Raw genomic sequence first — 16713 nt, forward strand, 5'->3', positions numbered from 1 at the left:
AAATTTGTAGTACGCATACAAGAATGGAGCAGTATGTTCAATGGGGCGTATCGTAAAGGTTTACTACCACCCCCTGATATATAGAATGACCATTATTATTATTATTTTTTTAATTTTTCCTTAAAAAAATAAAAATAAAATAAAAAAATTTTAAGCACTTCCTTTATATAAATGGATAAAAATCAGCGAAAAATGTCTCCTTATATAAAGACAATATTCTTGCTAAATTTTGATTTTTAAATTTTGACATAGAAATTGCAAAAATATTTATGAGAAGTAAAAATATTAAAGTGGAGCGCACATTACTTTGATTGGCAAGTTGTTGGGAAAGAGATCTTATTAGTCAATCAATTGCGCTCCACCTTTATATCTTTACTTCTCATAAATATTTTTGCAATTTATATGTCAAAATTTAAAAATCAAAGTTTAGCAACAATATTTTATATAAGGAGACATTTTTCGCTGATTTTTGTCCATTTATATAAAGGAAGTGCTTAAAATGTTTGTATTTTATTTTTATTTTCTCCTTTTCTTGCATTTTCTCGGTGTCTTAACTTATCTGTTAAGTTTCACGCTTGTAGCTCAATGAGAACATACATAAATGTCGACCCCAAAATTCCCTTCGTTCCGTTTGATTTTTCTAAATATCGCAGTCCGTGCGCCGTCTAGCGAAACTTTTTTATTGTGTCATCGGCTGTCATCCACCTCTGAATTACGCCCTAAATTTTTAGCTTCTAGCTCATCGAGAAGTTACTAACGGAATTTTTTCTCCTTTTTTCCTTTGTCATGGTGCCTTAACCTTTCTGTGAGGTTTCGTGTATGTAGCTCAATGAGAAGTTACTTTAAAATAGATCTCAAAACACCAAATTTCCAAATTCTTATTTAAGTATTTCGATCCGTGCGCCACCTAGCGGAATTTTTTCTCCTTTTCTTAAATTATCTCGGCGTCTTATCCTATCTGTGAAGTTTTACAGTTGTAGCTCGATGAGAACTTACATAAAAATCAATCCCAAAATTCCCTCCGTTTCGCACGATCTTTGTAAATATCTCCCGCTCTGAATTAAGTTTGAAATTTCAAGTCTCTAGCTCATCGAGAAGTTACTTAAAAGCTGGTTTGAAAAGTTTCTAATTCTTATCTAATTATTTCGATCCGTGCGCCACCTAACGGTTTTTTTCCTTTTGCTGCTTTGCCACGGTGTTAAAACCTATGTGTAAAATTTCACGTTTGTAGCTCAATGATAAGTTACTTAAAAATCGATTGCAAGATTTGTATGAAAAGCCGACAAACATTCAACCGACCTAATATAAAGGAAGTAAAAATCAAAAAAGAGGATGGTATAGAAATCACAGTGTTTCAATCTTTATTAATAAAAATTATTAAAAATTATTTTTCTTGGTCACGGCATCACGCGTGAATGGATAGATCTTTTTCGCTAATTCTTCTGTTGTTTTGTTTGGTATGGTCAGGAGATGGTTCTTATTAATTACCTGATATAATTGAAAAATGGCAGTTAGATACCAAAGGTTAGGTTGAACTGGTCGGTCAATAAAGACCTCACATATATTGAGTGTGTCCATAGTGTTCCCAGATTTTGTTGACGACCAAACGGACGAAGCCCAATCAGGTACCAGGACTTGTGTTATAGAATAATTCCGTCCTCTTAGCAATTACTAGACATTTTCTAGGAACTAGCTTAATTGCTACTTCGAGATCTGGCATCTTTGTCGCTCCTAAAAACTGTAGCCTTGACCTGGTAATCGCAAAACATGAACACAAAACGTGCTCAAGCGTTTCTTCCTGCAGTTCATACTTCCTACACCTGCTGTTTCTGACGAGACCCAACTTATAAGCATCTGACGCTAGAAGGCAATGTCCAGTTAGTATGCCCATCATGAGCCTTAAGTCCTCTCCCTTCAGAGATATGAGCTAGTTTGTGAGTCTTATATCGTAAGCTTTGCCCCTGATCTTAGAAATTTTACAGCCCGCGCTGTTAGGTTTGCTGGACCATATGCAACTCCTGTCTTCTTATGATTTCTCTTATACGGATTGGGACGTCTATCGTCGTTTCAGCTAGTGTTGCTCCTTCCTTTGCCAACTCATCGGCCTTTACGGTACCTTCTATCCCTTTATGACCGTGAACCCAGTATAGATGTATGGTTCGAACTGAGCAAGTTTTTCCAATGCTTCTTTGCATTGCAGAACACTTCTTGATGAAGTGCTGTGTCAGATTATTACCTTAATAACTGCAGCTTAAGCACGCTTATTCCAAATTTTTTTTGCTTTCTTCACTGCTATATTTCTAGGCTGAAGACGCTGCAGTAATCTGGCATACTGTAGGATCTACTTATTTCTGGATCAACACGGTAAACAGCAGATCCGAATGAGCTCAGCGGTCTAATGGTAAAAATAGGGAAAAAACCGTCCACCACAACAGCTCCCCTTGCTGTGGTAATGCCGTCATTGCTTCCCGAAGCGGCCCGGTATCGGGAAAGCTCCATTCAAGTACTTACAGGCACGGCACGCATAACGTCCCGTATTAGGAGGTTGGCAGTTTTTGGTCACCGATGAAGTGAAACGGCGTAGATGCAGCCCCTAAACCGCTCAACTCCATAGTCGGGCGCTAAGGAGTTCGGCTAAGCCCTCACACCAACGACAAGGTGCCTCTAATAGTGGGGGAACTAGATACCCTATTGCCCAAATTTTTTTTATGGTGTAACCTATTTTCTGGGAAGTGGGAAGTGAACTGGAAACCGACTTATTTAAACAAGTTCTGCTTTATGATTCGCTTAAAATTTAGTACGTAAGCAATTTGGTGGTTATTAAAAAAGTGTTATTTATGGCGTAATTCGCTTGAAATTTGGTACATGGTTATCTCTTTAACTTGGTTAATATTAAAAATACGTTTCTTTCCAGGAAGTGGACTACGGACGGATATATTCTAGAAGATCGTAACTATGCTGTGATAAGCCTTAAATTTGGTGCAACGGAAATCTTGCTTTTTTGTTAATATCAGGAACACTTTTCTTTCCGGGATGTACACCAGAGACCGCAATCTACTCAATATAATCTTATTAACGATTTCATTGAAATTCGGTAAGTACATAAGTATGTTTTTCCTTGATTGATATTTGTGATACTTTATTAAAGGGAGGGGAACGACGAGTTTAAAAGAGATAGGTAAAATAAGCGGTACCGGGACAGAGTGAATGAGAGGTAGAAGGAAGTGAAGATAAAAAGAGACGGGGCGTTAGTATCTTTTTGTGGAACGGAAACTGAGAGAATGCGCTAGGCAAAATTAATGGAACGGGGCAGAGAGAAGAAGAGGTAGGGGGGAAGGAAGATGGAAATGGATGGTAAGGGAACAGAGGTTGAGATATTGAGAGAGATAGAGAAAGGTAGAAGTAGAGGAAAGAATTTTGGAGAAAGTGCGAAAAGGGAGAAGGAGATGGAGGGAGGTTGAGAAAAATTGGAAGAGAGGTGTAACGATACTGTTACGAAAAGGATTAAAAGAGAGCAAGTGAGAAAAAGAAGAGGAGGAGAGTGTTATTATAAATGACGTGGACTGAAATAAACATAGCTAAAATCAGCGGGACGGGGACGGGCAGAGAGAAGGAGCGGTATAGGGAAAAGACGTTTTAAATTATTGGAAGGGTACAGGAGGTGGAACGTCAAAAGAGACAGGAAAAGGCAGATGTAGCTGGAAGATAGAGGGATAGGCATTGAGAGAGGAATATGCGTCAAGGGTAGTGTTACACCAATACGAGTAACTACCATTACATAAACGAGTACTTTGCCCAAGTGCCGAATATTTTTCATAGTCGACTACTTGTTACAAGTAATTTCTTAGGTCTGGCTATTTCCGTTAAAATATATTTTGAGATTTAATACAATTGGGTTTTTTTTAATTTTCATGAAAGACACACATTTGCTTTCCGAAAAACAGCCCACAGCGAGAAAATTTTAGAAGAATTCATCATTAGTTGCATTTTTTTTTTTACAAGCGAGCTTTGAAAAAGCGCTTCAACTAGCTAAACAGTTTCATCATGGCGAAACCATACAGGTGGTGGAAGTTTACCAGCTAGTTGGTACTTTTTTTTTTAGCTGCGTTGACATTTCTACTTCTGGCACAGTACGTTTTTGACGCTCAACTAGAGAATTACAAAAACAAAATACATATTCATGCATTTGCTTGTATGTATGTCACCCTGCCGCAACGCTGTTATTTCTCTTAAAATAGTGCCTTTTTTTTGGTCGACTGTTGCTGAAGCTCTTTCATCTCAAACCGCTTAGCCAACTAAACAAACTTACCTTGTGTTGTTGCTTTCTATGTAATACGGTAATCTACCTAGCGTCTTATTTCCACTAGCTTGCGACTTGGCTCTTACGTAAGAAGACAATCCAAAGTCCTCTGCAGGATTTTGTGTAATCTGCAGGATCTGGCGTATCGTAGATTTACCAGATCTAAAGCTGTGATCTCATAAAGAAATGCCAGCTTAAAAACGATAGATATTGAGAATATTGAGTTACGCTCATAGGCTAGCTGGCGCAAAAATAGTTAATATCCGTTTTAGTTATTTACCCTAGCACATAAAACATATAACAAAACCCATTTGAAACTGAAAATAAAAGTATGAAGTATAAAGCAATAGTGCAGTAAATGGGGCGGCGACCCGTTTTCAGTATTAAGAATCTGAAACCTACTTTATTTTGTTATTCAAAACATTGTGAATGATAACTAAGTGTGATATCTTCTGCATAGACGTCAAAATTCCAAAGTGATTGGATCACCTGATTTGGAATTGACTATCGCTGTCTCATTCTGTATCTTTTTCTATCACCCGCTGAAGATAGGCGCCGCCATATTGAACACCCTGTCAAAACGCTAAAAAGTAGCCATATTGAACATCCTGTCAGGCAGTTGACAGATAAGATATCACGCTTAGTCATTATTCACAATGATTCAAAGTTATGAGTAAATGTGTCAATGCACATACATTTTGCATAGACTTTTCAGAAATTTATTTACGTTAACGATAATTCCGTTTTTTTTAATACGGGCTACCAATGACAACCGTTTCGATTTGCATGGTTTCCATAGATACGAGGCAATTGCCTGTCTGAATGAATTGATTTAATATGTTAGTAATGTATCAACTTTCATAAGTTTTACAGAGCTCTTTAATTAGTACGATACGATTTAATATCAAGTAGTTTCCTCCGATATTTTTTGGTATCGATTACTTTCTTCAATCCCTTTAAATAATTACAGATATCGAGTACGAGGTGGTATCAGAACAACACTAGTCATGGGAGAGGAAGACTGATTTGGGATGAGGGTTAGTGAGAAGCAGAGGGAAAGATAAAAGAGAGTTCATAGAGAAGATTGAGAGAGAAAATTGAAGAGAAAGAGGTTAAGGTATATGACGAAAAGAGGCCCAATATCTCCTTGGGCAACAAATCCAAAACTTTGTAACATTTTGTGAAATTGATCCCTTGTTATCTCATGACAGCCGTATTAGCTAAATCTGTGTGGATAAACATTAATACAGAGTATTTTTAAAATTTTCCACCGGTTATTGTGCAAAAGCGATACTTTGAAGAGAACTACGTTTTCAAGGGAAGAAATCATTGTTTTCAAATCAAAGTAAGAGAGGTCCAATTAATTTAGTACATGTTTTCATTAACTTGATTTTTCTAACTAGTAACCTCAATTAAGTAAAAGGTGTTCAGTATATTCAAATTCGCAGTTTAATTACAACAGCGAACAGAAAAATAGCAGTGCCCAAATTGCTTCAATTCAATCATAATCTTTTTTTTCCGTTATTTAAGAAAAAAACTTTTATGTAAGTTTAAAAAAAACTTGAAATTCGAGAAAATTTGGAGCTCCTGAGCTTTATTGAGTACGCAGGTTTTTAGCGCAATTAATTTTATTATAACAGAGTACAAATAATTGTGCCTGACCATTCCCATTGATTTTTGAAATTTTTTTCACGAAGACTGTTTCAGATCTTCCTCTATCTTAATATATAAAAATCACGTATAACTATGTAGCACATCACCAGGCCCGCCGCGAAGGTGGGGGGGATAAGCCCCGGGCCCGTGGTTTCTGAGGGAGCCCGCGATTTAGAGGTATTATGACATTTTTTTTAATTCAGAAGGGTCTTTAGTTGTTCCATGTGAAATTTTTAAGCCGAATTTCAAAAGCAACGAAAATCTGCATTTCGTTTTTATATTACAGTGAAGTGTGACAAATAAAAATCTATATATACAAAAAGAAATGCTAAAATGTGTGTTAGTTGGTCGCCGGTGTTTGAAGAGATGCGTCGGTCGATTTTATTCAAACTTTCGCACAGGTTGCGTAAAGCTCACGCGGTGGTTACTACATAGGTTTGGTTGCGATCGACGTACAGGGTCTCGAGATATAGGCCGAAACGTGGACCCGAGTACCCTTAGAATGTCTTTATAGGATATGGATATCAAATGAAAGCTGTTGATGAGTGCTTTGGTAGAGGGTAATTTTCATACCCCTGAGTGATTAGGGTCTCGAGATATAGGCCAAAACGTGGACCAGTGAATGCCTAGACAGTGTTTATACAATATGGATATCAAATGAAAGCTGTTGAGTGCTTTAGTACAGAGTAATATATTCAGCCCTATTCTGCATTTCGACTTGGATTGCAATTTTTTCGATTTGGCAATTTTGGTATTCTGTGTTCCAATCTCTTTCGATCCAATTTCGAATCGTTCGATTCGACCACCTATATAACTACCACCACTCCCTTTTAAAACCCTCATTAATACCTTTAATTTGATAGCCATATCGTACAAACAAATTCTAGGGTCACCACTGGTCCACCTTTATGGCGATATATCGAAACGGCGTCCACCTATAGAACTAAGGATCACTCCCTTTAAAATACTCATTAACACCTTTCTTTTGATACCCATATTGTACAAATAAATTCTAGGGTCACCCCTGGTCTATCTTTATGGCGATATCTCGAAACAGCGTCCACCTATGGAACTAAGGATTACTCCCTTTTAAAATACTCATTAACACCTTTCATTTGATACCCATATCGTACAAACGCATTCTAGAGTCAACCCTGATCCACCTTTATGGCGATATCCCTAAATAGACATGTCATACAAACACATTCCAGGGTTTCCCTCGGTTCATTTTCCTACATGGTTATTTTCTCTTATGTTGTCACCATAGCTCTCAACTGAGTATGTAATGTTCGGCTACACCCGAACTTAACATTCTTTACTTGTTTTTGTACAGAATGGCGTGGATAATAAAATATATACGTTTTTAAGTGTTTTTTTACAAATTTTCTTTAATTTATTTTGTTCCAATATTCACACATTCCGTAAAAACAGCTGATTTCGAAAAATCATTTGCTCTTCCTCTTCTCGTTACGATTCCGCCGTAATGCAGAATACCCAACTTCGATTAAAGCGGAGCGTAGAACGGGAACGTAATCGAAATGCAGAATACGGGTTATTATCCAGAGACGGACTGGGACTGGGATTATGACTAGGACTGCGACTGAGACTCGGAGTGGGACTGGGACTGGAATAAAATACATACCACCCTCTGGGACAGGCAATAAGGGATGCAGAAGAATGAGAAGAAATTGAGAGAAGAGAAAAGAGAGAAGGAGATTGAGAAAGAGGTAGAATGAGACGAAGACGGAGGGAGGGGTGAATAAAAGGATTAGGAAAAAGTGAAGAGGGGGGAGGGTAGAGTCAGACGGAAAAAGCTTATTAAAATGTATGCAGATAGGCCAAATTTAGGGCAGAACAACGTCAGCCGGGTCTTCTAGTATAAAATATAAAACTGTGCATTCTTTGTGTGAAGCAAAGTTAAAACGCTTTCGGTAGAGCAATAATCAATGCTAATTTGGAGAGAAAATTATTGAATTAGCTGAGAGACCTTTGATTCGTACATTATTAGAATAAAATTGGTTGTACTTTTAAATTGTATAGTAAAAAAAATCCACAGATCTGCGAATAAAAATTTCGAAATTTTCGTAAATACTTCTAGAATTGGCGAATTTTATAGAAGGAGTTTTTAAGATTGGTTTGCATAGTTTAAGTTACAAAATTCACAGAAATTTTTTCTTAAAATATCGAAAATAAAAAAAAAGCTGTGTTAACGAAATTTCATAAAATTCGTCACTGCTATTTTTCTATTCGCTGCTGCTGTTTATCCATTTGAATCCCATGAGGATATTTGCACCTGCAATTTGAAAACCCAAAGGGCAATTTCGAATTCATATTATTAACAAAATCATATTGACATTCCCAACTACATGCATGCCAATACACAATCATGTTTTGCAATGAAAAAATACAAGCTTACTGTACATATTTGTATGTGTGTATGTAAGTGTATATACCCATGTCAATAAATGTCACAATGCTGACTCTTTAGTTTGATTGAGTTGCTGTAAAGCAAATCTGTTAAGTGACATTTATACTCAGAAAGTGAGATTCCAACCAATATCGTTAGAGTGCTATTGGAACATCAAGAGCTGCCTGAACTATGTATGTATATTTTAAGGGTTTACGCCACAATTGAGCTTTTGGAAATCTCGTTTTTTTCCTCGAAATACTACCTTTAGTCTTCAGAATGCACTAAATCTATTAAATTAGAACAATTCGAACGGCAAAACGAAATTTTTTTAAACTAAAAGCAATGCCCTTCCAAGCGATTGGAGTCGTGTTTGAAAATTGTAAACCGGTTTTTCTCGAAAGAATGTTTTCTAAAATTGCACAATACTTGATGAATTTGAATATTTTTTAAACCAAAATTTTTGTAAATTTATCAGCTTGTGCCTCAAAAGATTTTCACGTTAGAAGTACTAGTTTATTTTTATAACAATTAGAACAGTCAGAAACATAGATGAAAACGTGAGTTTTTGCGAAATCCTTTGCAGTTTTCATACAATTCAGGGGCTTAACAAAATCCAGCGTTAGGGTAAAGCTAGTGGCTTATTTGATACATTGCAGTCGGATGAGAATAGTGCCCACTATACTGCGTATTAGATGTAATTGAACTATTGGAGACAGGGACGGAAAATAATAATTATTTTTTGCTCGGAGTCGAAAAAGTACGGGTAAAAAATTGTCCGAGGTGAAAATGTTTGAGTTATCAGGTATCCCTATAGCAATATCATGTCAAATCATGCATTCTTTTTATACTCAGCTGAGCAGAGCTCACAGAGTATATTAATTTTGTTCGCATAACGGTAATACGTAACGGTATAAACTAATCGAGATAGATATATACTTCTGTATATCAGAATGATCTATGCGAAAAAAGAAATTCATTTAGCCATGTCCGTCTGTCCGTCCGTCCGTCCGTAAACACGATAACTTGACCAAATTTTGAGGTATCTTGATGAAATTTGGTATGCAGGTTCCTGGGCACTCATCTCAGATCGCTATTTAAAACGAACGAAATCGGACCATAACCACGCCCACTTTTTCGATATCGAAAATTTCGGAAAACGGAGAAAGTACGATAATTCATTACCAAAGACGGCTAAAGCGATGAAACTTGGTAGGTGGGTTGATCTTATGAAAAAGAATAGAAAATTATTAAATTTTTGAACAATGGTCGTGGCACCGCCCACTTTTAAAAGAAGGTAATTTCAAAGTTTTGCAAGCTGTAATTTGGCAGTCGTTTAAGATATCATAATGAAATTTGGCAGGAGCATTACTCCTATTACTATATATTTGCTAAATAAAAATTAGCGAAATCACATTACGAACTCGCCCACTTTTTAAAAATTTTTATTTTTTTTTAATTCAAATTTTAACAAAAAATTTAATATCTTTACAGTATATAAGTAAAATATGTCAACATTCAACTCCAGTAATGGTATGGTGCAACAAAATACAAAAATGTTCGAAAATTTCAAAATGGGCTTGGTGCCGCCCTTTTTCATTTAATTTGTCTAGGATACTTTTAATGCCATAAGTCGAACAAAAATTTACCAATCCTTTTGAAATTTGGTAGGGGCATAGATTTTATGACACTAACTGTTGTCTGTGAAAATGGGCGAAATCGGTTGAAGGCACGCCTAGTTTTTATACACAGTCACCGTCTGTCCTTCCGCTCGGCCGTTAACACGATAACTTGAGCAAACACCGATATATCTTTACTAAACTTAGTCCACGTACTTATCTGAACTCACTTTACGTTGGTATAAAAAATGGCCGAAATGCGATTATAACCACGCCCACTTTTTCGATATCGAAAATTACGAAAAATGAAAAAAATGCCATAATTCTATACCAAATACGAAAAAAGGGATGAAACATGGTAATTTGATTGGTTTATTGACGCAAAATATAACTTTAGAAAAAACTTTGTAAAATGGGTGTGACACCTACCATATTAAGTAGAAGAAAATGAAAAAGTTCTACAGGGCGAAATCAACAGCCCTTGGAATCTTGGTAGGAATACTGTTCGTGGTATTGCATATATAAATAAATTAGCGGTGCCCGACATATGATTTTCTGGATCACCCTGGTCCACATTTTGGTCGATATCGCGAAAACGCCCCCACATATACAACTACCACGACTCCCTTTTAAAACCCTCATTAATACCTTTAATTTGACACCCATATAGTACAAACACATTCTAGAGTCACCGCTGGCCCACCTTTATGGCGATATCTCGAAAAGGCGTCCACCTATAGAACTAAGGATTACTCCCTTTTAAAATATTCATTACCACCTTTCATTTGACACCCATATCTTACAAACACAAGTCACCCTGGCCCACCCTAATGGCGATATCTCGAAAAGGCGTCCAGCTATAGACCTAATGCCCACTCCCTCTTAAAAAGCTCATTAACATCTTTCGTTTGATACCCCTATCGTACAAATAAATTCTTGAGTCACCCCTGGTCCACCTCTATGGCGACATCCCGAAATGGCGTCCACCTATAAAACTAAGGCCCACTCAATTTTAAAATACTCATTAACACCTTTCATTTGATACCCATGTCGTACAAACAAATTCTAGAGTCACCCCTGGTCCACCTTTATCGATATCTTGAAAAGGCGTCCACCTATAAAACTAAGGCCCACTCCCTTTTAAAATACTCATTAACACCTTTCATTTGATACCCATGTCGTACAAACAAATTCTAGAGTCACCCCTGGTCCGCCTTTATGGTGACATCTCGAAAAGGCGTCCACCTATAAAACTAAGGACCACTCCCTTTTAAAATACTTATTAACACCTTTCATTTGATACCCATATCGTACAAATACATTCTAGAGTCACCCCTGGTCCACCTTTATGGCGGCATCCCGAAATGGCGTCCACCTATAGAACTATGGTCCACTCCCTTTTAAAATACTCTTTAATACCTTCCATTTGATACCCATGTCATACAAACACATTCCAGGGTTACCCTAAGTTCATTTTCCTACATGCTAATTTTCCCTTATTTTGTCTCTAAAGCTCTCAGCTGAGTATGTAATGTTCGGTTACACCCCCCCCCCCTTTTTTTTCCATAAAAGTCCACATATAAAAGTAAAATCTGTATTTTTATTTTTAAAAAATTTGTTTTTAATTCTGATTAGCCGTTTCTTTGTTATCAAGCCGGACTTTTATTTTGGTCTTAAAAAATAAAAGTCCGAATTTAACTTTTATTTCCGGACTTTTGTTTTTAAAAGTCGGAGTTTAACTAGTTCTATCGCACTCAAAAAATAAAAATACAGATTTTAATTTTATATGTGGACTTTTATGGAAAAAGTATGAAAAATAAGGAGATGCATGATTCGACACGATATTGCTATAGGGAAACCTGAGAACTTAAACATTTTCACCTAGGACAATTTTTTGACCCGGACTTTTCCGACTCCGGAAAAAAAAATAACTATTTTCCGTCCCTCGTTGGAGAGGCTTCGCTCAAAAAATTCGAGAACTGAAAAAAAGCACTACATATATGTACTTAAGCTATTGTTACGAATTTGCTCAACATTTTTCGGTATTTATTTAAAAATATTGGTTGTTGTTGTTGGCTTAATCCCTTAATTCGAAGTTATACCACCTCAGTTTTTTTTGCGTATGCCTGTTTCTCGAGCCAAAATCAGCACTAAAATTGTCGGAAAATTTAGTTCAGTGCATCGTCATGTTATATCAACTGTTTGATTGTGAAAATATTCTTCTTGAGATAAACCTCAAATTGCAGGTATTGTCAAGCACATAAGCCCTGCAAACTTCGACTTTCCAATAGGCCCTCACCGTTTGGAGTTTGGGGCCAAGAACCCCATTTTCATAGATTCATTCTCATACGAACAAAACTTATATGTCATTCGAAAGAGAACATTTTTGAGCTTTTAACAATGTATAATTTGTTGATTTGTGTTTAGGAGTGTCCATGAAACCTTACGAAACATATTGAAAACCCAAATTAGTGCATTACTTGTCCATTTTGATTTTTTTGGTTCGCACCATATACAAAAAAATATTTATTAGGAGCCGGAAATAATTTTGTATGCAAAAATGAGCAGTTAGAATAAGTCCATTTAAACTCGGTTAAGATATTCCCCTTTGACAACTTCTAGTCGACAACTTCTGTAGCAAATGATTTCAAAAGGTTATCAAATAAAAAAAAAAGGCGAAGTGAAATTTTGTACTGTTCTTTTTGTGTCATCATGTAAAATCCTTGAATACAACAATAAAATATTAATAAATCCTTAACACTAGTATTTGTTGGAAGCCAAACTGATTATGTATTCTTCTTCAGAAAGCCTTTGTATATACACGTAAACAAAATAATCAAGAAAACCGTTATATAAATTGGACAAGTGATGCACTTGTTTAGATATTCAATATATTTTGTAAGGTATATCTTTTACTTCTTCACACAAATTATCGAGTTATATATATGTTGCAAGTGCCAAAAATGTCCTCTATCTAATGATATATAATTTTTGTTCGTAGACTTAACACAGAGAAAGCCATAAATACTAGTTATGCATGGCTCAAGTGCTTGGCTGGAACCACAAATTGAGGTACATTTCAGCAAGAGTATTTTTTCACTATGAAACAGTACAATTGACATTGATGATTGACTTAAAAGCAGTTTTGTTCCAAAAGCGCTCGGGGAATTTTCGTAAAATTATATTGCAGAGCTGGTTTATAGTTAAAATATAAACTTAAAGAGTTAAGTTTTTAAAAAACTAATTCAAGTTATTTTAAAAAGTTATTGAGCTATAAATTCTGATATAATCGTAAAATTTTCTTAACAAATTTCGTTAATACATCCGCTGCTAAGTTCGGACAGTTGATCATTAAATCTTCTACGGTACTCGCCGTCACCAAAGCGTAGATGTCCATACTCTTTCGAAGAACTTTTCTCTCGAACACTCCCAGAGCCGCTTTATCTGATGTTCTCATGGTCAATGCTTCTCCACCATATTCCATACGATAGGTGACTTGTAGAGCATGAATTTCGTTTCCCGAAAGAGGACTTTTCAGTAGGCAAAGCAGCTTTAATTGGCAAGAGTAATTTTTCGATGGATTTCAGAGCTGGTGTTGTTGTTTGCGTTAATGCCAAATAAACGAAGTATTTTACTATTTCAAAATTATAGCTGCCAACAGTGGCGTAGTTGCCAAGGCGCAAATGTGCCGACTCTTTGCTTGATAACAGAGGAATCCTTCGTTTTTTCCTCATTCAGCATCAAGCCCATCATGCACCTTGATGTATATTTTTGTTTTTCAAGTACCGACGAAGTCAATCAGCCTCAGTTCATTACACGCTTGCAGCCTCAGCGATAGGAACCATATTCGAATAGCTATTGGATGGAGCGTGTTATCGATATCTTTTGGACAGACTATCAATTTTTTTTCGAAGTGCCATACATTTTAAATCGATAAAAAAATTATTTATGAATGAATGATTTTTTTTTACTGATGGGTTATCGATTATGTAGCTCACAAATTTGTTTAATATCAACAAGTTATTGGTTTGTTATCGAAAAATATCGCTTTGCTATCGAACAAATTTGTTATAGTCGCGTTACCGATTTGATGATAACTAGTCTAAGCGTTTTGTAGTCGAAGTGCTATCGGTGCTTTATCCATTTTTTATCTAATAGCGTTACCGACGGATAAAAAAATCTAACCCTAAATAACCATTTAAGTTTGGTATTATTTTGCATTTTACAAACCGAAACCATGGTTTGAACCAAACCGAATAAATGAATTTTCTTGTTTGCATGCACATTTTTATTGTGTTGTTGTTATAGCGATAAAGACACCCCCCAAGGTTTTGGGGAATGGTATTGATGTTGATGGTCCTTTGCGGGATATAGATCCGGTACGTTCCGGTAAAAAGCACTATTTCGATATAAACTCGACCATCTCGGGAACGATTTAATATGTCCACATTGAACCTTCTAGGTCAGACGGCATTCACCTACTAGTTCCACGAGGAACTTTGAGTCGCCAAAGCCTCTCCTGCTAAAGAAAGAGATTTGGTACCAAAGTTGGCGAAAATGCTGTCATTGTTGTGCAAAAATGGTGAACGAAATATGATCGATGTGTCAGTGTGCCGAAAATCAGTGATGGCTTACACTTTTAGATGTAGTGATATGCGAGATGATTATCTTAATTGCAGATTGGCTGTCAATATAAAATGCGACACGGCACTGACCTTCTTACGCCTGAAAAACTCTACATTTATCGGCCATCTTGAGGGATCAGTTTACTTTCGGATTACCGCAGACCCTACTACTTCCATTACCTTGGAACCATCACGTGTAACGCTCTAAGAGACCTATCAAAGTGCGGGTAGGGAACCAGATAATAAAAAAAATCCGTCCAATGTTTGTTAATGCTATGTTCTTCGCCATCAGGTCTACAGGTGGAATGTGCTGAATGGCATACAGTGCCTACTTTGGATTGTTTTCCGGGCTCCCGTTATGCCATGCATTTATAGAGAGGGAAAGGGAGAGAGGGCGAAAGGTCCCACCTACATCCCAGAATTATTTTGCATGCACAAAATGCTGTCGAGGCCTCCTTCACTCTCCCTTTCATGTTGAGAAGGTCAAAATTAATATAGTTTTGAAGCTTAGTACAACCAAGTTCAACCAACCAAGCAGCCGCCAAACTAAAACTAAAGTCTTCTAGAAAGTCGCTTATAGGTTTATTAGGTTAGCTATGAATAATGTAAATATTATTGGTTACCTGAATTATCGGAAGCCATCTTTCAACAAGGAAAACAATATAATGAGTGGGTGTGGTATACTTCAAACCTACTTATAAACGCGTACAAACAAATTTACTGACAAATTACTTTAGGGGCAGCCTAGAGCTAGTAAGCCTATTAAGGGCAACATAAATATAATTGGTATTATCTGCGAAGCGTGGAAGATAAATATTTGTGTTTGTACTTGGGTATGGTTATAATTTGTTGTGAAGCGTTGAAGCGCGTTTCCGGTGATTCGTTATATCGCTAAATTTTATAGTTGATGCGTTGTTGCTATAGTCTTTTGTTTTAATCTATTTTTACTGCTTAGAGCATTTATTTGCCTTTTTGCGTGCTTAATTTTATTAGTTTTAATGTTAATTCGAAGATTCGCTTTTAATTTGCTTTGCCCGCAAAATTAAGTGAAATGTACTTTAGTTATTACATTTCAGTATGTACGTGCGTATGCGCGTCATTGTTAGGGTTACAACTTTAGTACAAAGGCAGTAGATTTTTATACTCAGTTGAGCAGAGCTCACCGAGTATAATAACTTTGATTGGATAACGGTTGGTTGTACAGGTATAAAGGAAACGAGATAGATATAGACTTCCATATATCAAAATCATCAGTATCGAAAAAAAATTTGATTGAGCCATGTCCGTCCGTCCGTCCGTCTGTCCGTCCGCCCGTTAACACGATAACTTGAGTAAATTTTGAGGTATCTTGATGAAATTCGGTATGCAGGTTCCTGGGCACTCATCTCAGATCGCTATTTAAAATGAACGAAATCGGACTATAACCACGCCCACTTTATCGATATCGAAAATTTCTAAAAACACAAAAAGTGCGATAATTCATTACCAAAGACGGATAAAGCGATGAAATTTGGTAGGTGAGTTGAACTTATGACGCAGAATAGAAAATTTGTAAAATTTTGGACAATGGGCGTGGCACCGCCACTTTTAAAAGAAGGTAATTTAAAAGTTTTGCAAGCTGTAATGTGGCAGTCGTTGAAGATATTATAATGAAGTTATGCAGGGACATTACCCCTATTACTATATGTATGCTTAATAAAAATTAGCAAAATCGGAGAACGAACACGCCCACTTAAAAAAAAATTTTTTTTAAGTCAAATTTTAACAAAAAATTTAATATCTCTACAGTATATAAGTAAATTATGTCAAGATTCAACGCCAGTAATGATATGGTGCAACAAAATACAAAAATAAAAAAAAAAATTTGAAAATGGGCGTGGCTCCGGCCTTTTTCATCTAATTTGTCCAGGATGCTTTTAATCCCATAAGTCGAACAAAAATTTTCCAATCCTTGTGAAATTTGGTAGGGGCTTAGATTCTAGGACGGTAACTGTTTTCTGCGAAAATTGGCGAAATCTGTTGAAGACACGCCCAGTTTTTATACACAATCGACCGTCTGTCCTTGCGCTCGGCCATTGACACGATAACTTGAGCAAAAATCGATATATC

General features: G+C 36.4%; 1 protein-coding gene across 1 annotated transcript in view; it reads left to right on the forward strand.

The window, feature by feature from the left end:
• LOC137250787 (uncharacterized) overlaps window positions 1-16713 on the forward strand; it is an 865562-nt gene that overhangs the window by 581332 nt on the left and 267517 nt on the right. Inside the window, exon 3 of the mRNA XM_067784276.1 lies at window positions 2915-3094. The gene's annotated coding sequence lies outside the window, so the exon portion shown is untranslated. The remainder of the gene's footprint in view (window positions 1-2914; window positions 3095-16713) is intronic.

This window comes from Eurosta solidaginis, chromosome 4 (genome assembly GCF_040869045.1).
Source record: "Eurosta solidaginis isolate ZX-2024a chromosome 4, ASM4086904v1, whole genome shotgun sequence".
In the NCBI taxonomy this organism is placed as follows: Eukaryota; Metazoa; Arthropoda; class Insecta; order Diptera; family Tephritidae; genus Eurosta; species Eurosta solidaginis.